The 24,374-nt window shown below is 40.1% G+C and overlaps 1 protein-coding gene and 1 long non-coding RNA gene across 6 annotated transcripts in view; one reads left to right on the forward strand and one right to left on the reverse strand.

The window, feature by feature from the left end:
* Positions 1-24,374, reverse strand: part of GPC5 (glypican 5) — a 1,150,604-nt gene that overhangs the window by 198,757 nt on the left and 927,473 nt on the right. The window lies entirely within an intron of this gene.
* Positions 1,109-23,235, forward strand: LOC116668677. The gene is made up of 3 exons (XR_004325908.1): positions 1,109-2,073; positions 15,816-15,820; positions 23,224-23,235. It is a non-coding gene; the product is annotated as an uncharacterized LOC116668677 (long non-coding RNA).

Genomic DNA, 24,374 nt, shown 5'->3' on the forward strand with positions numbered 1-24,374 from the left:
ATGCCTTTCAAAAGTAAGGGATGTTTTTTGAGAAACTAACTGGATGCAGTTGCCCAAGAGCAGGAGGACCAGAGGACTGAGTTTCAGTCCGGGTTCCACCACCAATTAGAGGTGCGGCCTTGGTTTGTCATTTCCATTTGATGGGTGAACATCTCTTCATCTGAACAATTGAGAAGGTTAAATAGAGTACATGATTCAAGATATCCGTCTTTGAATGAATGGATGAGTGTGGATACCGTAAAACAAGAAAGGAATTTGTGTGTAAGCAGATAAAAGTAGTCATAAATAGACCCTATAAAAAAAAACACTAAATGTATTCTTTTTTTGACACTGTCATCTTTGATTTTATGACCATTTTGAGAGATCCCAGGGGTAGGATTCCATTTTTACAGTAAGAGGGAATGGGGCTCACTACAAATATATGGCTTCCTCAAAATCACCAAAAAATTTACTCCATAAAGCAGAATGAACACTATCTTCTGACTTCCAGATAAGGTATAAACACAATCCTGAGTATATATAAGAATGGCGACTCTTACTAAAACCATTGTTTATGACAATATAATACATTAATTACAAACAAATATAATTGTGCATAAACTTGAGGCAGAATGATTTGGGATGAATATTGCCTGATTTTATTAATGTACGCATTGGTCTGAACAGTCTAGGCTTTTGCTTTGTTTTTAGATCTCCACTTAAAACTTTGGAAGAGGGAACATAAAGGTTACAACAGCATGGTGTGGTTGATTCTGAAGGTCTTCGATGACAATTTCTTTAAAAAGAACATTTAATATGTGAATTTAATAATGATGTGCAGAAAATGTGGTAAGGCAGCTGGATCTCTGCCTCTTTGAATCTAAGTAATGATTTGGAAAACTGAGTTTTTTTTTTTTTTTTTTTTATTTAAGTCATCAAATATCATTAAACACCTAGATGCATGTGTTGCTGGGCCAGACCTTCTGTCTATCACAGTGGACCATATGTTTTCACACCAGAAATTACAATAATGTCTACATACATTTTAGTCACATCAAATAATAAGATGAACTGGATTTTAAAAACCCAGCAAAGATTAGTTATAAGTATTTTAGTGTTAATGGCCTCTTGGGTTTGGTATAACACCCTAAGGTTGGAAGAGGATGGGAATGGGGACATTTCAAGTGATATTTTTCCTTTCATTTTTTGTAAAGAAGGTTTGACTTTGGCTTTTCCTAAGATAGGAAGCCTTTGGAAAAAAGTTTCATTATTGGTAGCACAAGAATTGGATGGTGTCAATGAAGAGAACGGTAAGCAAAGCTGTAGAAGAGGAAGCAGGTTACTGAGGTAGGATCACATCCTTAGACTGAAGGTGATGTCTTTAGATTGATTCGCCGCGGGCAGGCACTGCTGCAGGCCTGGCAGCCAGCCTTGTGCAGGTAGAGCAGAGGAACAGTCAAGGAGCTGGGGGCTGGGACGTTTTCCCATTCTTTAAGACTTTTACTTAAAATGTCTGTTTTCAATACGGCACTGCGTTCCCGCCCTCCCTGAAGTCTAGTAGCATCATCTCCAGGGGCTAACCCTTCTGTCAAACTTTTCCAGAGTGATTTTCTAGGCCTCTTCAAACACTTCCCTGGAGAGGGAAGCCTGGCGTCTAGTAGCTACTGAAAAAGACTTTCCATCAGTCTTCCTGTTTTTAACACCATCTCACACTCTTGCCATCCAAGGAAACATTCTCCAATTCCTGAGTTTTCTTGGGGTTGAACAGTTTGGAGACTTGCATCTTTCTGGCATTCAAAATGCAGGGTTAAATTTCAGCCTCTCTGGTCTACTGAATCAGTTACTACTACTTCATGTGTCTCCAGGTGATAAAATTTTGTTGACGCCAGTGATCTGCTGTTGTCTCCTTTTCTATACACTTTGTCCTTGTAGTTTATGCCTATTTTTTAAAATTCCATTACACACATTTTAGTAGTGTTTTGGGAGGTGGGGAGAGAAATGTATTTAACTTGAAGTTCTCCCCACTCTCTCTTTAATCCTCTCAATCAGACTTTCATCCTCACAAATCCATTGAAATGCCTTTGTCAAGGTTATGTCTTACTTGCCCTTTCAGGGTATGTGATGTGCTTGATTACTTCCATCTTGAAATTCTTTCCTTAACTTCTTAGATACACTCTCCAGGGTTCTTCATCTGATTGTTGCTTCTTCTCAGTCTCCTTCACTGCAACCTTCTTCTCAAGAAGGTCAAGGTATGTAAGACCTCTTTTCTCCCCATTATAAAATTCCTCTGTGTTGATCTTATCCAGTCCTCTGATGCTAAATACCATCTCTATGCTGGTGATTCCCTCATTCATCCCTCCTGCTCAGTCTCTTATCCAGAGCACCTGATCATTTATCCAACTGCCTACTGACATGGCCACCTGGATGCCTAGTGGGCATTCAAATGTTTTCTTTCCAAAAATGAACTCTTGATCCCTTCCCTCCAATACGTCAACTTCCATTCTTCCTTATCTCAGTGCATGGCCTCAATATTCACTCAACATTTACACATTCGTTCCCTCAGCAGGAACCGTCATCTCTCCCGTCAGGGCATATCCCAGCTGCAGTCAGTCCTCCGCCCCACCACCCACCACTGTCACGTACTCCTGTACGTGTGTTCGCCTTTACTTCTTGTTTCCCCTCTTTTTCCCCTATAGTCAGTTCTACACAGAGATGGTTTAAAAACTTTAATCTGTCATGTCACCCGTGCTCAGATCACTCCGGCAGCACTGAATCTCCCTGACTAGGTCTCCCCTGGTCGCTCCAGTTTATTCCTAGCCCCTGTCCACCCCACTCACTCCACACTAGTCACACCAGCCTTCTTGCCTTCCTTCCATCACATCACGTGTATTCTAAACTTGGGACTTTGGCATACACTGCTCTTACCAGAAGTCACTCTGCAGACTGACTTAGCTCACTCCAGTAGGACATTCAAACATCTGCTCTCAAATGGTGCTTCTTCAAAGAACTCTTTTGGGATCACCTACCTCTTTTCCAGTCACTTTCTACTCCTTTCGTTTTTCTTCACATGATTTATCATCTCTTGATATCACTTAGCATATTTACTTCTTTATTATCTATTTTCCTTTCTGAAATATAACCTCCATGAAGGGCAGAGAATTAGCCTGTGTTGTGTACTACTCCAACCCAGTACTTAGAACAGTGCCAGACAGGAAGTAAACATTTGCTGAATAAAAGAAAGAAGGGAGGAGAGGAAGTGTAAGAGGGGGGAGCAGTCAGACATGTATACCTGCTCTGCTTACTCTGACCTTGGGCTAGGAGAGGATGTGGAAATCTGAAGGATAAATGAAGGTAAGAACGTAATGGTGGGATATGGCCTCCACCTGTACAGAGGAAAAACACACTCCACCTGTGTTTCTCCTCTCCTCACAGACACAATACTTCTGACACCACAGGCATGGGTTTTCCAGACATTAAGCAATTCCCTGTGACACTAGCAGGGTGTCCTACAATTTGACTCAATTCTGACTTTATCTACCCGAAGATAAATAATATCAGATTCTATAGTTTAAGGGGTCAGTCCCATAAGACTGCTGCCCACCCCACTCCCATTCACACACATACACACACACACACGCACACGCACACACTTCAGATGCCAATGTCAAGTCCCATGTTGCCACCGGTATTTCTCACAGGCTAGCTATAAATCAGCGCTCCTATGACCCCCCTTTCCTTGGGTTCTGCGGTTTGCTAGAATGACTCACAAATCTCAGGGAAAGACTTATATTTACTGGTTTACTATAAAAACATAGTAAAGGATATGAATAAACAGACAGATGGAGAGATACATGGAGTGAGATCTGGAAGGGTCCTGAGCTCATGAGGTTCTGTCCCTGTGCAATTGAGGGGCCCCACCCTCCTAGAATTTAGATGTGTTCAGCAACCCAGAAGCTCTCCAAACCCTGTACTATTAGGATTTTTATGGAGGCTTCATTACATAGATATGATTGATTATAAATACATTTCCAGTCTCTCACCCCTTTGCAAAGAATGGGGAGGGGGCAGTGAGAGAGGAGCTGAAAGTTCCAAGCTTATAACCATGGTTTGGTCTTTCCGGTCACCAGCCCATATTTTGAAGTTGTCTAGGTGTCCACTAAAAAGACACCTTAGTAGAAAAAAAGACAGTCTTCATTTAAGAAATTCCAGAGAATTTAGGAGCTCTGAATTAGGAACTAGGATCAAAGAGCAAATGTCAGAACAAAAGATGCTCCTAGTGCTGTTGTTACTCAGGACATTACAAGAGTCTTTATGTAATTTTTTCTCTATTATTTTACAACCCCCTTGGGCACTTCTCATACACATATATGGAGAAAAGCCCAGCTGAGGTATTGCTTTCAAAGGTTATCATCAGCCCTCATGGGATACAGGTAAGTCAGCAGGCCTAGCATGGTGTCGGTCACTGTAGGGAAAGCGACCCTCAGCCAGGCTTAGGAGTGGACGCCCGCGTGAAGGAGTTGAAAGAAGGACTTGGCAGAGGCTCACATTCACTAAGGAAGACAGCTTGTTAGTTGTCCTCTCTATCACTGCCAAGGGCAAAGGAGAAACCACCCAACAGTGGACAGAGCATCCAGAGAGAAAAGGCATTGCCCTAGAGACAACCAGACACCATAACACATACTGGAAGCAACAGAAGCCCAAGGTCCACGTCCAGGAACAAGAGAGCACATTACGCTCCTCGGTCATTACACCCAAATGTCATCTCAGGGAGAAAAGCCTTGAAAGGGGAAGGTGATCTTTGAGACAGGGCATTTTTCAAACCAGAGACTGAGGCTTTCCAACCTGTGTATGCTGCTGGTGGAAATGTAAATTGGTACAGTTATTATGAAAAATTGAATAGACATTCCTCAGAGAATTAAAAATAGAATTACCCCCTGATCCACTTCTGGGTATATGCCCAAAGGAAATGAAGTATCTTGGAGAAATATCCACACTCCCATATTCATTGCAACGTTATTCACCGAAGCCAAGATACGGAAACAACCTAAACGCCCACCGATGGATGAATAGACTAAGAAATGTGATATTGTGATATATACATGTGGATATTATTTAGCCATAAAAAAGAAGGAACTCCTGTCATTTACAGCAACAAGGATAAATCTGGAGGGCATGCTGAGTGATGTAAGTCTGCACAGAAAAAAAAAATACTATATGGTATCACTTCCACGTGGAATCTGAAAAAAGAAAAGTTGAACTCATAGAAGTGGGGATATATTGGTCAAAGGATACAAACATTCAGTTATAAAGTGAATAACATTTGAGGATCTAATGTACAGCGTGGTGAATATAGTTAGTAATACTATCTTATATACTTGAAATTTTCTGAAACTAGAGCTTAAGCATTCTTACCACCCTCCTACCCCCCCCCCAAAAGTAACTATATGGAGTGATGGCTGTGTTAATCAACTTCATTGTATTAATCATTTCACATGTATGTGTACATTAAATCATCTTGTTGTACATTTTAAATATATACAATTTGATCTTTCAATTATACCAATATAAACCAATTATAGAAAGCTGAAAAAATATCTGATTGTGCTAAGTGAAACTGATCTAAACATTTAAATAATTTTTCCTAGTCAACACAGAGAGGTTTATGAAGAAGTCTTGAAGAAAAAGTTTTTTTAAACCTTACGTTTATTTTTCATGCTTTCATATTTTAGCAGGAGTTGACTTATGGCACTCTGCCTCAAAATTCTATATTTTGGTGTAAGTTTTATTGCTCTGACTCAGGAAAACATGCAGAAAGGACAGTGCAAGGGTATATGCCTAGGAAGAGACTAACATTATAGAAAAAAATATATCATATTATACGATGTATTATACAATATACCCACTGAACAGGATCATGGCCAAATGAATAAGGAAAATGATTTGAAAAGGTTCATCTAACACAGGCCTTGACAAACTTTAAGTGTCCAATAAATCAGCTGAGGGAGGAAACAAAGCAGTGGGTAGGCAGTGCAGATGACTAGTGTCTGTTTCAGAAACAACACACACCAGACAGAATCTACGGTAAGAACATAGACTGAGACCTTGACCATGAATCCTGAATTGGTAGAGAAGCACTCAAGTCTGTGAGCAGAGAGTGAACAGAAGGAGAAGAGGAAGAGAACTCGGAGGAATGTTTGGGTGAGTTGTAGGCTGCTGCAACTTCAGCTCTGATATAGTAGATCAGACAACGGTGAGGGAGGCACTGGAAGGAAGCCAAGGAAGCGACTGATGGCATCAAGAGACATGCATTTGGTTCGCAGCATATATACATCCCGTACCACCAGTGCTCACTTTTGTTTTGTTTTGTTTTAACTAGGTAAAAAACCTACTTCATAAGTATGCAATAATGACAAATGCAGTAGTTCCCTAGAACACAAAATACTAATTTCCAACTCTGTGTGGACGGCTCCCCAGTTTAAATCATTTTATACGAGTGGAAGAACTTTATTAGGTCACCAAAGACTTAATTACCTTGTACTGCAGTTTTTGTTATAAGAATGAAATCAGTCATGGGGTTCAGGAAGCAATTTTTAGAAAATGAACTGTTTATTTGGACTGGAGAATAACACAGTCACCATAAGAGCAAAATCTTATGAATTATTTCTTTGCTCACTGACAATTCTGTGCTAGTACAGAAGAAAAAAATCCTTTTATTTTGAAAGCATGAAAGGCTTCAAGATCTGATGTAAAATATAGGGCATAAAAGGACAGGAGTGGGATTTAATGTGTAGAATAATTCTGAAAAATAGTATTTGTGAGTAAGACAATATTGCTTCTGGCCTCAGAGATTAAAAACAAGAGGAGAAATTTGTAGCACTATGTGCAAATGCATGATGCTTCCTTGTTATACTTCAAATAATGATTCTCAAGATTTCAACCAAATCATCGTATCTGAAAGCGTAAGAGAAATGTTTCTACAGCTTCTTCTAAGTCTTGGTATGGATGGAAGAGAGAAAACTTGCCAGAGCTACTCCAAGCTGAAAACAGCTTCACAGACACAGAGCATCATTAAAGCTAACTAGGACCTATGAGGAACGCATTTGGCAGCCAGATTCAAGTCATGTTTACTCGACTAACTAGGAGACAGAAGAGAAAGATTCAAGGTCCTGGCTGTTTTGACACCATTACTCATAAACCTTGAGCAAATCACATAACTCCATGAATCCCCATTTCTACATATTAAAGTCAAGGAACACTAATTCTATGTAACTCTAGAGTTTTGTACAGGTGAACTAAAATATCATCTGTATGAATTATATTCGGTATCTTGTAGTAATCTATAATGAAAAGGAATGTGAAAAGGAATATATGTATGTATATGTATGACTGAAACATTATGCTGTACGCCAGAAATTGACACAACTTTGTAAACTGACTATACATCAATTTAAAAAAAATCATCTTTGGAATCTAAAAAAAATTTAAAAAAAACAGAAACAGACTCATAGACATAGAATACAAACTTGTGGTTGCCAAGGGGGGCAGGGAGTGGGAAGGGACAGACTGGGTTTTCAAAATGTAGAATAGATAAACAAGATTATACTATATAGCACAGGGAAATATATACAAGAACTTGTGGTAGCTCAAAGTGAAAAAAAATGTGACAGTGAATATACATTTTGTTCATGTATAACTGAAAAAGTGTGCTCTACACTGGAATTTGACAAAACATTGTAAAATGACTATGACTCAATAAAAATGTTAAAAAAAGAAATTTAAAAAATCATGTATGATTTTTTGATCATCTGTATGATCTGTATGATCATCTGTAACTTCATAGATACACAAATATAATAATTGTGAACTTTCTTTAGGTTTCAGTCCCCTATGAGGCAGGACAATTTGGGTTGCTGCAGGAGAACCCAGAAATGTCATCCTTTTATTTTTTCTATTTTCTAAATCGTTATGAAAATCAATAGTTTACTCTAGAGTAGAAAAATAGCCATCTTCTTGAACCATACACATTTCCTAGTTCTCAGCTAATCAGATATTCAGGAAACATCCAATGGCTCAAGAAGGAAAGAGAGCTCAGTGAATGTCCCGTGTGCGTGAGAGACAGCGTGCGCTCCACAAGTCCCCGGAGTGGTCACCCCAGGCTGGTAGGGAATGATCTTGCTCGGCCTCTGTCACCCTTTTCCCTGTTTCTCTCTCTCTGCCCCCAGAACACGTCGGGGTAAGTTAGGTCTATGTCATGCTCACAGCTGTCCACCTGACGTCTACCTCGTGCTGGCACACACTGACCATCCACAAACGTGAAATTCACTGAGGGAAGCTGAACGCGCCTGTTTTTTTCAGTCTTCTTTGTTGGCTCTGACTCATTTCTCTAATTCCCCCTGTACGTTGACACCAAAGTGGCTGCTTGAAGTGCAAAAATTCATTATGACAACGCAAGGCTGAAAATCCAACTTTACATCCCAGGCTTTGAAGCCGTTTCACGATCTCCCCGCAGCCTGCTTTTCTGCACCTGTCCCTCCCCAGCTCCTAGGCGCTCCCTCTGTTCACGCTGGAGTTACTTGCAATTTTACGACTGCTGCGTAAGTCTTTTATTCCTCTGGACACTTGCACACGATATGCCTTCTGCATGAGCAGCCTTCACCCTCATCCATCTAAGAGAATTTTCTCTTCACTTTAGGTCTTCTTCAGACCATTCTCTGACCTTACTGTTTGCATGACACACACTGGAAGCTATCTGGCATGCTTACCACCACTCACCCCCACGGCAAAGGCAGACTCTGGGAATCTCTCACAGCATCTTGGCAGGACGCTGGTTCAGAAGAGGTCTTAGCACCCATTAAAAGCTGATTAGCATTGGCATATAAATTACATCTGCCACCGGGCTCACGACACTGCACCGCCCACAGGACACAAACTGACACGGTGTTCTGTATAAATGGTGTCCCTTGGGGTTGTGCAACATTGGGACCCTCTTTGTTCTTCGCTGTCCTAATCACGTGGATGTAACTCATTCTCCTCTATTTTAAGTATGTGTGTGCTGGCCTGTCTTTTCATCCAGACTGTGAACTTCTTGAAGGCAAGCATGTTGCATTTTGTATCCCCAATGCTAAAAGTCACGAGGAATGCATGGAAGATCAACACATATACACTGGCTGGGTGAATGAAGGCAAATGTGATTTAGCTGATGCTGTTGTGCTTAGATCTAATAGTGGGAAAATGTAAGAAACTTATGTAAACTCCATTAGAGGTTTATTCTCTTTGTATCTGTACCTGAGAAAAACAAAGAGTGAGATTTTGGTAGAATAACGCAGTGCTCTGTACATTCTAGCCACTCATCAGTGGTACCTTCTTGAGGCAGTGAGATAGTCACTAATATTTCTCAGGAGTGAGTTAAACATATCTATAAGCTGCTAAGAAGGAACAGAAAATATGTGTTGACAGATAGGGCCTTCTTGACGGAGAAGGAACCTTGTGCTTATCCAGTGGGTAAGTATCCTCAGGGAATTCCTAAGGAGGTAGAGATCTAAGACATGGCAGAGGAGGAGCAAAAAATTCCACTTGCAAGAGATCTGAAAAAAAGTCAGGATGATAGTAATATGGATGTAAGATACTTATTTTTTAAAAATTAAATGGATAAAACTGATTTACTTTCCAAATATAGATGCAATTTTTAATAAGGTCTACAAATGTGAAGATGCTGGTATCACTGGATCTATGTATTGATTATTATATTTATGCTATCGATGTGCTAACATATCTACATTAAAATGGAGAACGCCAAGACTAAGTCCGGGCCATTACCATCTCATGCCCAGACTGCTGCCATAGCCTCCCGGTTGGACGTCTTCCTTCCTCCCTTCACCCAGAAGGTTGGTCTGTGCTCTCACAGCATCCACAATGATCCCTTAAAAAATCTAAGTCAGGGCCTGCCATTCGTCTGCTCAAAGCCCTGCATCCGCCTCCATCTCACTCAGAATAAGAACTGGCCACGACCTACACAACTGTGCACCCTCTGCCTCCGCCCCCTTCTCCTTCTGCTCTCTCTGAGTCTCCCTGCTCTGCTCCAGCAATACTGGCCTTGCTCCTTCTCAGGCCTGCTCAGCATGCATCCACACCAGAGGTGAGCATCTGCCCACTCTTCTGTCTAAAAGTTGCCCCATGATCCGTCCCCTCACTCCAATCACCTGTTTCGCATAGGGGTCCTCCCCACCTGGTACCCCACCTCCTACATCTCTTGCTCCTGTGTTGCTTTTTTTTCCCTAGTATTTATCACGTGAGATACTTGGCACATGCATTTGCTTCTGTGTTTACTGTATGTCTCCTCACACAAGAACATACCTTCCACACGAGCCAGAACTTAACAGGGCGCCCCCCCCCCGCCCCTTGGACAATGTCAGACACCCGGTCCTTGCTCCATAAATATTTGCTCAAGTTTGAAAAACAGGGATAATTCGTTGTGTTGATGATTGTTCAACTCTATAAACACATTAAACGCCATGAAAAATGCGCTTCAAATGGATGACTTCTATGGCAGGTGTGAATTATATCTCAATAAAGTTATTTAAAAAATTAGGTAAAGCAAGCATTGAGGCTGGATTGTATGCTTTGTTATTTATCCAATAGCATCTAGATTTTCCTAGGAGTTTCAGGGCTGTTCATTTATAAATAACAGATTTTTTAAGTAAATTGTTTATCAGTGGGTGCTCATCAGCCCCAGTTGCTTCAGGCTACACTTTAAAAATCCCACCACAGAGAGAAGTTGATTTGCATGTGGCATTTTAACATTATCATTTGAAATATCTGCACATTTGTTAAAGACTAGTGAAGAAACTTCAAAAGGTAAATTACATTTTAAAAATATTTTAATGATATGTAGCTTGGTTCGCAGTGAGAGGCAGGGGAGAGGATCTTACTGCAAACTGTCTGCGTTCAGAAAAACCTAGTTGTCACACGTTAGTAGTTCGCTGGAAATATAATTGCAAAACCGGCTGAACAACATCATTATTTACCGGATGTGGTATATTTTGGAGCTAATTTTCCTTAGTAAGTACCACCGAGAAATCTTTATCACTATGGCGATGAAATAATTATTTGTTCAGCTTTCATTTAGCCGTGGATAGAAACAGAGAAGTTAGAGCTATAACCTCGCAGTGGAAACATTCACCTTCCTGGTTCCATCCTGAGGTGAGCAGGGCTAAATAAAGTATCTTCAAGATACTTAAGTGCTAGGTCACCACAGGTAAATGACTCTCCACATTCACACTTGACATGCGGAACAGCAAGTTTCTGAAGCACCTATCTCAGAATTAAACCACCTCATTAGGCTACTAGAATATGTAAAATGTAGTTTTATAACCTACAGTCATTTTTTTGCATTGTCTTTTCTGTGACGGTGCCTACAAGAAAGGATAAAAGGTTTATATACATGTATTTATTTTTTTCAACATGAAACTGGATTATTCCATATCCTGTAGTTTGGCACTTCCTACCACATTTGCACAGCATTTTTTAAATATATAATTCCTTTTTCCTTTGATTTGCCTACAGCATTTCCTCCTTGAACATACTCTTCTTAACAAGGGCTTCAGACAGCAGTCGCTTTTCTACTTTAATGCTATTCTAAATGCTTATTTCTTTAGTTATTCACATGCTCTCTCCCCTGTGCACTGTGAGCTCTTGTGAAGTCTGGACTCTGCCTTCACCATCTCTGTGTCCCAGGGATTTAGCACAGCTATTCAGGACAGAAGATCTGCTGGGGAAAATGATGTCGATTCTTTATCCCTAAGTTTCTTCACCTGTTAAAAAATGAGTCCATTGAATAAATGATCTTATAATTACACATCTGACCCGGGCGTAGGGCCAGGTGACTTCTCCCTGCTACTCCAGTTCCTCTCCACCCCTTTAAGCCCCGCTCTTTTCTCTGGAAAGCTGATCTATGTGACTTCCACTTCCTGCTGGCGCACTGGCTGGCATAGATATTATAGAATTACCTCCCATAATAGTAAGATAATTTGGGTTATGTCAGTATATATGCATATGTGCATTTGATATGTATATACATACAGATTATATATGTATCAAGTTTACTTGTGTTTATTCCTATACTATGCAAAACATCCCTATTTTGGATTTGTGTTTAGGCAGAAATTTTGTTCAAAATGGGCCATTCCATTCTTGAAATGTCCTTTTTCATGGTTTCCTGCTCAGCTTATCGCCTTTCTCAATGTGAATTTCACAGCATTGTCCCCTTGAACATACTGCCCTTAAGGACGGTTGCACACACTAGTTACATTTTGGCTTAAAAATGTATAAAGTTATCCAAAGTGAGCAATGAAAGCAACAGAGGTCTCTTCCACCTCGAGAGTAAAGTCCTGTCCTTCAAATGTGGAGGAAGCTGCTGGAATGTGTGCTTGCTTTATGGAGAATATTCAGTTATAAAAAGGAAAATAAACAGGAATGATGAAACTCGTAAGAATGTTAAGCACAGATAGTGAGAGATCTAGTAGCTCAGGAGGGAGAGAGAAATCTCCTAGGATCTGTTATGTGTAAGGATGGATAAACCAGCGGCTGGTGACACATAGGCAGAATTCAAAACAGATGTAATGGAGTGAAAGTAAGAGAGTGAGTTCTCAGATCTGGTAATGGCTGAATAAATGGATACATGCTAAGAGTGTTTCCTCTAGAAAGGACGGGAGAGACTAAGTCATAAGACAGGCTGCTCTCAACTCACAGTTATGTTCTCCCTAATTTGGCTGCCCACAGGTAGCACACATAATCGTCCTGTTCTGGCCCCACGAAGACTCTGCCCAAAAAACGCAGATCAAACCCACACCTGTTCAGTGGGCTAACTGGTCAACTCTTTGGAGGCCAGGCACATCTGCCTGATTCTCCCAAGCACAAGTATTTCCTGTGGCCCCAGGCACCATCTGTGGACCCCCTTTGTTCAACATCAGCTCTGGTCTTTAAAACTATACCATCTGTTGGGGAAGGGTGATGAGGCAGAGAGAGAAAAAGAGAGAAAGAAAAGAGGAGAGGAAAAAGAGAAGGAAGAGAGGGGACCTCTTAAATGTTACTGATCTAGAATCTAGACTTCAGGGAGAACAGTCCTTCTATCTAGCCACTAGTTTTACTCAGAACTGCACAGGATTTTGGTCCTCCTGTATGAATTCCTGGGGGTTATCACTTACTGTGAGTGTGTAATCTATTTTCAACATGGCTGACCGAGGCCATTCATCCATGTGGTTCTCAAGCCCCTAACTTGGACCCAGTTCTCATCTAGACCAAGTCCCTATACTGACACTATCCTCTTCAATGAAAGCAGTAGTTATGAAATCTGATTGCTCATTAGAATTGCCTTGGGAGTGTAAAAGAGTAAAGATGTTGGGGTTCACCCCCAAAGATTCCAATATAATCCATCTGAGATGTGGCCTGTGCAACAGGAACTTTAAAGCTCCCCAAATAACCCTAATGTCAGCAAGGTTTGAGGACCACTGCATATAACCAACTGTTGTAATAACATTTAGTTTTCTTAGGCAGTGTTTAAGTACAGCAAAAAGAAAAAGTACTAAATGAGGTTCAAAAAACAACAGTGACCTGGGAAAGATTGCACATCTAGTCAGACCAGAGTTCAAGCCCCGAGATGCAAGCTCATTCAGGCCCCAGCTGTAGTTTGGCACCAACTGGTGGGAGGTATTTGCTCCAGTCTTAAATATTTGGGGATGATTTTAGGGGTTCTGTGGCTGAAAAGACTTTCAGGAGAGGAAAAACGATTCCATCATCCCCTCCTCATTTGGAGCTTGTGTTGCTGATCTGATTCAAGACTTGGGCTGAGAGAATACATTTAACCCTTGAACAACACAGTAAGAGCCGCGCAGGTCCACTGATGTGGATTTTTTCAATAGTAAACTCTACAGCACTACACAGTCTGCAGTTGGTTGAATCTGCAGATACAGAACCCCATGGAGAAGCAGTGGATAAGGAGGAATGGACACTATAGAGGACCAGCTATAAATTACACTCGGACTTCCAACTGCGTGGAGGGTCACACTCCTAACCCCCATGTTGTCCAAGGGTCAACTGTGGCTAGAACAAAAGACCCTTCTCCCTGACTCAGGTACTCCAGAAACAGTGTCTGCTTTCAGCATTCTCTGGAGCTAATGCATATGGAAGAGTTGCCTCCTGTCTTTCCTGTTACCCTTACTTTGCCCTACATGAGCCCAACTGGGCTACCTACAACAGAAAGTAAGAATGCATGGCCACTTCTACTAAAACAGGTGGGTGAAATCTGGAGCCAGTGACCAATCCTGTCCTAGGTAAAGTCATAGTTCTGCACAGCTTTACTGTGTTTGCCATCACCAGCATTTTCACAGGTAACCTTTATGGTTATAACAGCATCTGTCCTTACTGACTACCAAGTGCACACTATTTGTAAAATCTAAACAATATCCAAACTTTGTCCACAAGATGACATTATTTTGCTTGAAAAATGACTAACAAAGCTATTTTCTCTATTCTCAGTGTTTTGGGTTTCCCTGTTCCTTCCTTTTCAACTTCTCTATCAACTTGCTTTCACATGCTCCTAGGTGATTTCCATTCACTGCTTTTTAGGATGAGATTTTGTAGTTGGTGACTTAAATAATATTAATTAATAAAAAGAAAAAAATAAATTCAAGGATTGAAAGAAAATTTATGTTCATTATAGTTTTATCTTTTTATCATCTGAAATAGGAAGTTTTTTTTTTTAGTGAAACAGGGTGACTTAAAGAAAACCACATGAATTTTGGAGGAAGATTCCAAATTGGGGTTTGCATCCTCACTTAGTTACATAACTTCCTTAAGGTTATAGAGTATCTGCAAAACAAGGCTAAAAAAAAGGCTAATAATACCAAATTCTCAAGGTTTTTGACAGGAATGTCCAAATATATATATACACAGACATGCATCTATAACTATACTTATCTATCTAGCGCTTGGAATATATCAATGCTCCAAAATGCTAGTTACTAATAGCTCGCCAACTATGGGCTGCAGCAAGATTGATGACCTGGTGATGGGCTGGTGGATACCCAAGTCTTAACCAATTATGTTACGGACATACCTTCACAGTTATTTTAAGTAAAAGGTATTACAATCTCACAAGAGGAGAATTCAAAAGAGAAGTGTGGCAGGTAGAATGTGGATTTGAACATAATGGACTCATGTGACTTGCTCCCCAAGACTAAGGGGAGACACCGCCTTACAACTTTTCACACTGCAGATACAATGATGCAGGCTATCCTACTGGAAGCTTTAGTTAAAATCAATGCGTCTGAGCGTTCCATGATGTTTTCAACTTTACCTCACTTTCATTTTTAAAAGTACTTATTGCAGTGAAGGACACAGAAGAAGAAGATTCTTGACCTCACTGAATCTGTACTCTCAATAGGGAAACCAGGTATCCACAAGTGAGTGAGTTTCTGACAGTGCTACAAAACGGGGTATGATGGTAAGCTGATCATTGACACAAGTAAGTACAGATACGGTCTTTGCAGAAAGAGATCAATGTGCGTTGGAATTATCCGAGGAAGTTTCACTAGAAGACACGTGGACTGAGCTGCTTTAATGTATTTTGAGGTTAAGAGATGGAGGGTATTTTCTGATATCAAATGATTTGAACTCTGGTTTCCTATCACATAGGGATTCATTAAATTATCTTTCACTTGCTCTAATTTTTTTTCGAGTTGCAGGGTTATTCATTTTTAATGCCTAATTTTCAGGCTCTGACATCAAAGGGAGATATTTAAGGAATGTTCTGTTGCCTTAGTGATGAGTACCTTGCTCAGCGGAAGTGGCACACAGCTTCTCATTTGTAAAACTTCAGCCATTTACAGGGAACTTATGGCGGTAGCAAGGTACAAAAATTCTTTCAGTTTAAATTACCTTCACACTGAGAGCTAAACTTTAAAATGTCTTAATGAAGATAAACCCATGTGACCACCCAGGCTATTCCTCGGTGCCTCCTGCCTTCCCGAAGCCCTCTTCCCATTGACATAGCTAATTCCTCACTGGCAGAAACAGATCACGGCGTGATTTTTGCTGGAGGAAAGAAATAGTAGATTTTTGTAAAGCACACTGAAGGTTTGGAGTGCAAATTTAATGTCATAAAGGAAACTGATTTTATAGCTACTCTGGCTGAAATTAAAATGAATATTGGATGTGTCTGAAGGGATCTTGTGAAACAATGCTGGTGCAAAAATTAAGCACTTAATATATACACACATACACACACCTCTCTGGCTGAAATGGCAGGGGGACCAATGCAGCTGAGTAAGTAAGCTGTCAAACCCATCAGTCTTGATTGGCTTTCATTTTAAATGCGTTTGTTCCTACACTACTGTGTCTGGGGAACCCATCCTCTACATGACAAGGAACAGAAATGAAATCTTTCTCGGAGTTGAGTACTTTCTCTCAATTTAGCCTGAGTCTGGCTATGAGGACAAGACTTAAGAGAGACTGGATTTAAACATTAAATGCTATTTTTAAATGTTCAATGCAGATTGAGAGTAGTTAGCTGCTGGTCCAATCAAAAAAACAAAAACAAAACAAAACAAAAGGAGATAAATACAGAGTAGTGTTGAGAACAGCATAGGTCCAGGGGTTATATGAACACTCAGGGATTTTGGAGGACTTCTAAAAGACGGGACGGTAATGGAATTTTATTTATAATAGTTTCTCACGGCTGCTGTAACAAATTACCGCACACTTGGTGACTTAAAACAAATGAAATATTTTCTCTCACTCTTCTGGAGGCCAGATGTCCCAAATCAGGTGTCGGCAGGGCCACACGGCCTCTGGAGGCTCTCAGGGAGAGCCCCTCCTCGCCTCTTCCTGCGTCTGGTGGCTTGTCCCCGCATAACTTCATTGTCTCTGTCCCCACAGTGCCTTCTCTCCATGTGTATCTGGGTCTCAAAGCTCTCTTGCCTTTCGAAGGCTACCAGCGACTGCATTTAGAGATCATCATAAATCCGGAGTCATCTCATCCGAGATCCTTCTCTTAATCACATCTGCAGAGGTGATTCCGAATGATTTCCAAACGAGGTCACCTTCACAGTTACCAGGAGTTAAGATTTGAACATATCTTTGGAGGGAGGCAGGACTCTGCAACTCACTACACGATTACAGAAGAAAACATAACAGAGGAACCGATTGTCCAAAATTTATCAAAGAGAGAGCAGGAGAAGTAATGACGCTGAGAACTATTTTCAGGGCACAGCCTCAAGAGGCTGCGAGTGATGAGCAGAGCGGGAGAGGCGAGCGGAGGAGGAGCCAGGGAGACGGTGGCACCTCTACGCATGCCCAGCTCCGTCCTTCTTTATAACTCTCCTGCCTCTCCCTCCTCTCTCCCTATTCTAAGAACAAAATCTGGCATTAGTGGCTTTTATTCCAGATCTTCCTGCCAGCAAACATCAGAAAATGCTACTCTCAAATAATGAAACATCGTTCTCGAGAAGAGGTAGACTTCCGAGTTATTACTGCTCTCCGGCATTCGCGAGAGCGTCTGGTGCGCCCCCTCCTGTCTACCTGGAAGCTGCCTTGCAGTGCCCGTCCACATTCAGAGCTCAGAACCAACTTCCTGTTCAGGAGAAAGACCTACGTCGAAAAAATCGCCCGTTCATACAGGCTATGTGTGGTCATCGGTCCCGTCCACGCAGGAGTGACAACAGAGAACGAGCATCATTGGACACGTGAAAGAAAGCCAACTTCAGGGCGGGAAAGATCAAGATTGTTGTGATAATTCAGTTAGGATAACTTAAATACTTAGAGTCCTTACTAGGTGTGAGAAACTGCATAAGCCTCTTTAAAATTAAGCAATCCTACTTTGAAAAAATTCAAATGACTACTTTCAGAGAGATTTCAAGAAGCTACGGTGTCAATGTTCCCTATTTGTGAAATAGGCTGTTAGAAGATCAAGTGAGTTCATAGATGGAAGCACTTGGAACAGGTTCTAACATTTCTACTGAGAAAGAAAAGAAAGAAAAGAAAGGAAAGAAAGGAAAGAAAGAAAAGAAAGAAAGAAAGGAAGAAAGAAAAGAAAAAGAAAGAAAGAAAAGAAAGAAAAGAAAGAAAAAAGAAAGGAAAGAAAGAAAGAGAAAAGAAAAAAGCAACGCTCACTGGGGATTTAGATAAACATTTTCTTGGAAAATGTTCCTTACATGATCTGTTCCTCTCTGAGTCCAAGCAAGAGGCAGACACCACATGATACTGTAAACAGTGGAAGCCATCATACAAAGAATCATTAAGCAATGAGTGAAGAGTAACTATCAGATGCAATGAGAAAGGTAGCTGGTGTCCTATGCCCAAAGGAGAGGACCCGAGGGGGGGGTTCCCAGGGAAACAGTCTTGGCAGGGAGCCTCCTTGTGGCTGGGGTTCAGACCTTGTTGGAGAAGGTAGGGATGCAGTCCCCTGGACGGCCAAGAAGTCCGTGGGTTTTCCGAGACTGGATCTGGCCCACAGACATAGGCTAAGAGGAAGCATCATCCAGGATGCAGGCAGATGCCTGCAGGTGGGGGGAATGCGCAAGGATTCGGAACACTAGTCGTGACAAGAGGCGTTTGAATTGACCACACAGGGAGGGCTGTGGGAAGGGGTCACCAGACTGGGCTGGAACTTGAATATCGCTGGGGGACCCCAAATTCTGGCCTCGTGGCTGGCGCTGAGCATCACCGGTCGTACTTAGACGTGCACTGCTGTCCACGGCACGGCAGCCAGAAGCAGCCAGAGAAGCCCTCTTCCTCCCGCGGTGGCGCTCCATCGCCCTCTAATGGGGAAGGTGAGCGTCGGGCTCACTCTAAAGGGGGACTGCTTAGAGGAGCCCCAAGCATTATCACAGAGCGGGTATTGAAGAATAGATTTAAAGCTGAGAGGCAACACATTGGTACTTATAACACAATCGAAGAAATCTCATTGGAAAATGCTTGTATAACTGAAAATCAGCTTCCTTCATGTTCCTGGAGTAAGGCAATGACTTTCTTTTATTTTCTCATGATTGAAATATCCTGTCTCATGATTGGATAGGTTTAGATGCATTAACGTAATGCTCACTGTAAACTTTTGAATTAGGTACATTACTCAAACCTGAGGAAAATGACATATTCCTTATTGACCATGACTTTGGATCGGACCAGTAGCCACAGTCTTTATAGCACTCGTGGGGAGTTAAACAACGCACACAAAAAACCCAGGTATTCTTGTAAAAATGCCATGATAGTTTTGATGAAATTTCACCTTTGTATACATACAAATACTCTTACAAAACAAACATTGGGCAGAGGGACAGCTATTCGTAAAATTAAAGAGACCACATCATTTTTTTTTTTAATACAAAACAGAAACAGACTCAGACATAGAATACAGACTTGTGGTTGCCAAGGGGGCGAGGGATAGGAAGGAAGACTGGGAGTTCAAAATTTGTAGATAGTGACAAGCATATGCAGAATAGATAAACAAGATTACACTGTGTAGCACAGGGAAATATATACAAGATCTTGAGGTAGCTCACCGTGAAAAAAATGTGACAATGAATATATGTATGTTCATGTATAACTGAAAAATTGTGCTCTGCACTGGAATTTGGCCCAACATTGTAAACTGACTATAACTCAATAAAAAAAAGTTAAAAAAAGAAACCACATCAAATACAGTTAATTGTTTTTATTTTTTACTAAGAATAATGGGAAGTACCTAGAAAAATTGGTTGTGCTTTACTACTTCAAAGAGATCAGTATCTAAAATATCTAATCCTTCTGTAATAGGTTTATTTATTTATTTATTTATTTATTTTTTGGCAGGGAGATTAGGGGGAAGAACCATAGGTGGAGATAGCTACAGTCCCCCTGGCAGAATAGGTGATTTGTTGTTGTTTTGTTAGCCAATCTTCCTTGCGTTCAGTTAAATATATAATAATAAATCATAGAACTGTATTAGTCTTAATGGTGGACTTTTTGAGTCATACACTGAGATAATTTATTGAGGAAAAATATCTTGGGGGAAAAAGTTAATGTAAAAGAATAAACATCTTTTATTGTCTTTTACTCTCAAAGGATTATTAAAGCTTAAATCTTAGCACTAGTCAGGGCATAGAAACCATAAGGAAACTCTTGTGTCTTTTTTTTTTCTTTTTTTTTTTTCCCAGAAAGAAACCTTTTGCCTAACGAACACTGCATGGAAAAGAACATGCCACCTGGCACTGCAGTCCCTACCTTGCCCAACAGGCCAGGATCGCCACAGAAGTACCCAGATTCCCTGCAGGGAGGCAAACAGCACTGGTTTTTAGCTTGTGGCAGAAGAACAAAATGTCCCACCAAAAACGATGCCGTTAAAAAAAAAAAAAAAGGACAGCACTATTGGAAGTATAAAAGTTTCTTAACAAAGAAACTGCTTTGGGAAATTTAGCTTTCTTTAGCATGGTATTTTCATTATGAAAATGGAGAAATGACTGTTCTCTGATTTTGTCACCTCAGACCAAATACTCTATTAAAAACATATACATAAACAAGTTTATTTAAATATACATATGTTCATCTCAAATATCTCAGATTTTTTTTTCTCATTGCACAACTCCAGGACAAGAAAGCAGCTGATTTTTAATTAGGCCAATTATTTTCCAATATGATTTCTTAGATTCTCTTATAGTTAACAAAAAATGTTAATTTCATGATCGAATTGAATCATTCAGGATGCTTTCTTTTACAGCAACACTTAATTGTTCAAAATTCCAGCCCGTTATCTTCAAAGCTTCGTCAGTTTCTCGTGTAGTTTCAGTTTCCACCATTGCAGTGGTGAAATTACAACTTATTAGCAATCTTATTTACCTCAATGGAGTGGATTTATATTTTATGGTAATTTTACACTGCTGGTGGCTCATAGTTTAATACCTATTAAAAGTAATACTAATAATGATGTCTTGAACTACTGGATGTTCCAAAATAAATTCAGGTTTGCAAGGACGTTTTCATCTTTACATTTAAATTTGGATTTATTTGATTATTTGGAAACTTTATGTTCTTGGAAAGATCTTGAAGCAAACTGATTCTCCTTGGCTCACGTCCTGGCTTCTCTTTTCACTTAACTGCCTGAATTGTCCTGTTCAGGTCATTTCACTGCTCTGTTGGGAAATATGCATAGTAGCTCTCTTTATCCTTGATGATTATTGTGCAGGTGGGATTAGAATCAGGCATGTGGCAGTAATTCATGAACAATTAGACAGCTTTCTAAACCTCCTTCCCAGAATCCTTCCTTCAGCTTATCTGCTCCTCCCTCATTTTTGGAAATGGACAAAACTGGCTCCTTCCTGAATGATGTATGCAAAACTTCATCGCATACTCCCTCGAGGGATCATTTAGAGCTGGGAGTGTTTCCCAAACTCTGCAGACACAAGCTTGAACAGAGATGGTGATAAGCCTTGGTGAAAAAAGCCTGAGACTTGGAATCAAAAGAAGGGAAAAAACAGGGAGCAGTCCTCACCAGCTATGCGGCTTTTGGCAATCTGTTACTGCTCTGAGCTTCAGTTTTCATATTGGCAAAGTTGAGATAATCTATGAACTCAGCAGTTTGCGTGTCTATGATAAAAATCAGCTCTAGAAATGTAGGTGAAAGTACTTTGCAAGCAATAAAAGTAGACATGTTACAAAAATAATATTAGGAGGCAGAATGATAGATGATAAATTTCAACTCAGACATATTTTCTATAGAATATTTGTCATGTTCTGCTGTGTTGAGTTTACATGGCTTTTCTCCTGTATCCACTTTTTGGACTTGACTTGACTTTTTCCCATATCTAAACATATCACAGAACACTATGTATTACTTAATTGAAAGGCAATTATATTGACCAAGGGAAAAATACATATTTAAACAGTAATAAGGCAATTTGTTTATACTCAGCTTATAAAAAAATTTACTAAAAGCTTTTCAGTTGAATATTATTTTATTATGTTACTAAAAGGCTCTGGAAAAAGCAGACGGGGCTCAGCATGCCTAAGGAATTATTTTTAAAGACCCACTGAGTAAACCAGGAAGAAAAACTCATTCCAAATCACAATTGGCTTGAGCAGAATCATTTTCAAAATCTTAATTTGTAATTGTTAAAGAAAGGAACTCTTTCTTTCCAGTTTGGGAACTATTTTCAAATCATACCCTGAGTTTTCCTAGAAATGATAGGAAATGTGGGCTCTCAACTCCGCTAACTCTTGGGATTTAAAATATGTTTTTATCATTCTGATTTTGCTTGCAGTTTTACAGCTTATTCTGATTTCTCCTCTCCTTTTATGACTTTCAAATATTACCTACATCAAGCATGTATAAAACATTATCGTTCTTTAAACACATATGGTGAAAATCATCCAAGCAGATGGCTGTCCATAGTTGCCGGGAACAGAGGATACAGTGTGGGGCTTGGTTGTTGCTGAAAAGGCGTCCAATTTAATAGCTCAAATGAGGACAAGAATTAAATTGGAAATTGCAGGCTGAAATATTCTGCATTTGATCATAAAGAGATTATAGGAAGGAAAGAACACAGTGAAACAGGTTGTATTTTGAAAGGAGCCAGGCTTCTGATAGTTCTGTGCTCTATCAGTTCATAATCAAAGTACGCAATAGAAATCCACTTTTAAAACACTAATATGTTCTTTTTTTTTTTCCTCAGGAGAGGCCAAGTCCTTGCAGATGTCAGTAACACTAACATTCTCTTTTTTCACATTTAGAGCCATGGTGTACTGGACTTGCAAAACAGAATTTAGTTTTGCTTTGTTGGAGGTGCCGGGGGCGGGTAACCATTCTAGCCTGTCCTCTCCCCGCTCTAGCTAGGTGTTCAGATGTTTGTGACACTTCTCATTATAACCAAGTTCCCAAGATTGGTGGCAGGCAATTTTCTTTAGTGCAAACAAAACCTTCTAAGATGAGGCAAGATTGGGGTTGGTCATGAACTCGTACCTGAATAACTACAGGAGGTACTAGCTGTAAAACTAATACAATTAGATCCTACTGCACCGGAAGATGTAAAGGCTCATTTGGTGAAATTTAAAATGTTGTGGAGCAGGAATTAGAGCAAGTCACACAGTCTCTTTAAGTCGCAATTCCCTCCATTGTCAACAGGGTTAATAATAGTACAGAAAGGCATTATAAGGAGTAATTGACACAAAGCATATGAGATTCATAGAACATTCCTGACTCAGAGAGAGCAGAGCTGTTAGGAGCACACATCTTCTGAGTCCAAATCTTGGCTCCATTACTAGCTTGCTGTTGGACCTTGGGCAAGTTACTTAACCTCTTTGTTCTTTGATTTCCTCAATTTTAACATGGGATGAATAACAACACCTCACGCATAGATTTTTTTTATAAGGACTAAATGAACTAATGTTTATAAAGCACTTACTACAGGGCCAGCACTCACTCATCATTTGCTAGCCAAATAACATAGTCATAAGCACCCATGTCTAAGTTATCATTATTATCTAGAATGATATGTCATAATTTGACACTGAAAAAAAATCATTCTTCCATGCTGACTAATGCTAAAATTGTCATTCTTCAGTTGTAGTTTTAATTTTGTTTGTTTAGTTTTAGGCCAAGAAAAAAAAAAAATAGTCCATTCTGAGCACAGTTTGAGACCTGTCATACAAAACTACTTGCAATTGTTTTGTAGTATGTTAAAATCACCCTCACAGGTACATGAAAAAGTTCTCAACACCACTAATCATTACAGAAATAAAAAATCAAAATCACAATGAGATACCACCTTACATCTGTTAGAATGGCTATTCTTAGAAAGACAAAAGATGATCAATACTGGCAAGGATGTGGAGAAAGGGAAGCCCTCTGGCCCTGGTGATGGGCTTGTAAATTGGTGCCACCACTACGGAAAACAATATGGAAGTCCCTGAAAATACTAAAAATGGAAATGTCTACCCTATGATCCAACAATTCCACCTCTGGGAATATATCTGAAGGTAGGGAAGACACTATGTGCATGAGAGATCTCCACACCTGTATTCATACCAGCATCATTCACAATATTCAAGACATAGAGACAACCTGCGTCCATCAATGAAAGAATAATGAAATATATATATTTTTTTCCCAAAGGAATACTATTCAGCCATCAAAGGAGGAAATCCTGCCACTTGTGACAACATGGGTGGACCTTGAGGGCATCATGCCAAGAGAAATAAATCAGACTGAAGAAGGCTATCATCACGTGATCACACTTACATGTGGAATTTAAAAAAATAAATTAAAGAAAAAGACATCGAATTTGTCATTACCAGAAGTGGGGAGTAGACGTTGGGGGGATTAGATGAAGGTGTTAAAAGGCACAAACGTCCAGTTATAAAATAAAGAAGTG

The sequence above is a fragment of the Camelus ferus genome, chromosome 14 (assembly GCF_009834535.1).
Source record: "Camelus ferus isolate YT-003-E chromosome 14, BCGSAC_Cfer_1.0, whole genome shotgun sequence".
Classification (NCBI taxonomy): Eukaryota; Metazoa; Chordata; class Mammalia; order Artiodactyla; family Camelidae; genus Camelus; species Camelus ferus.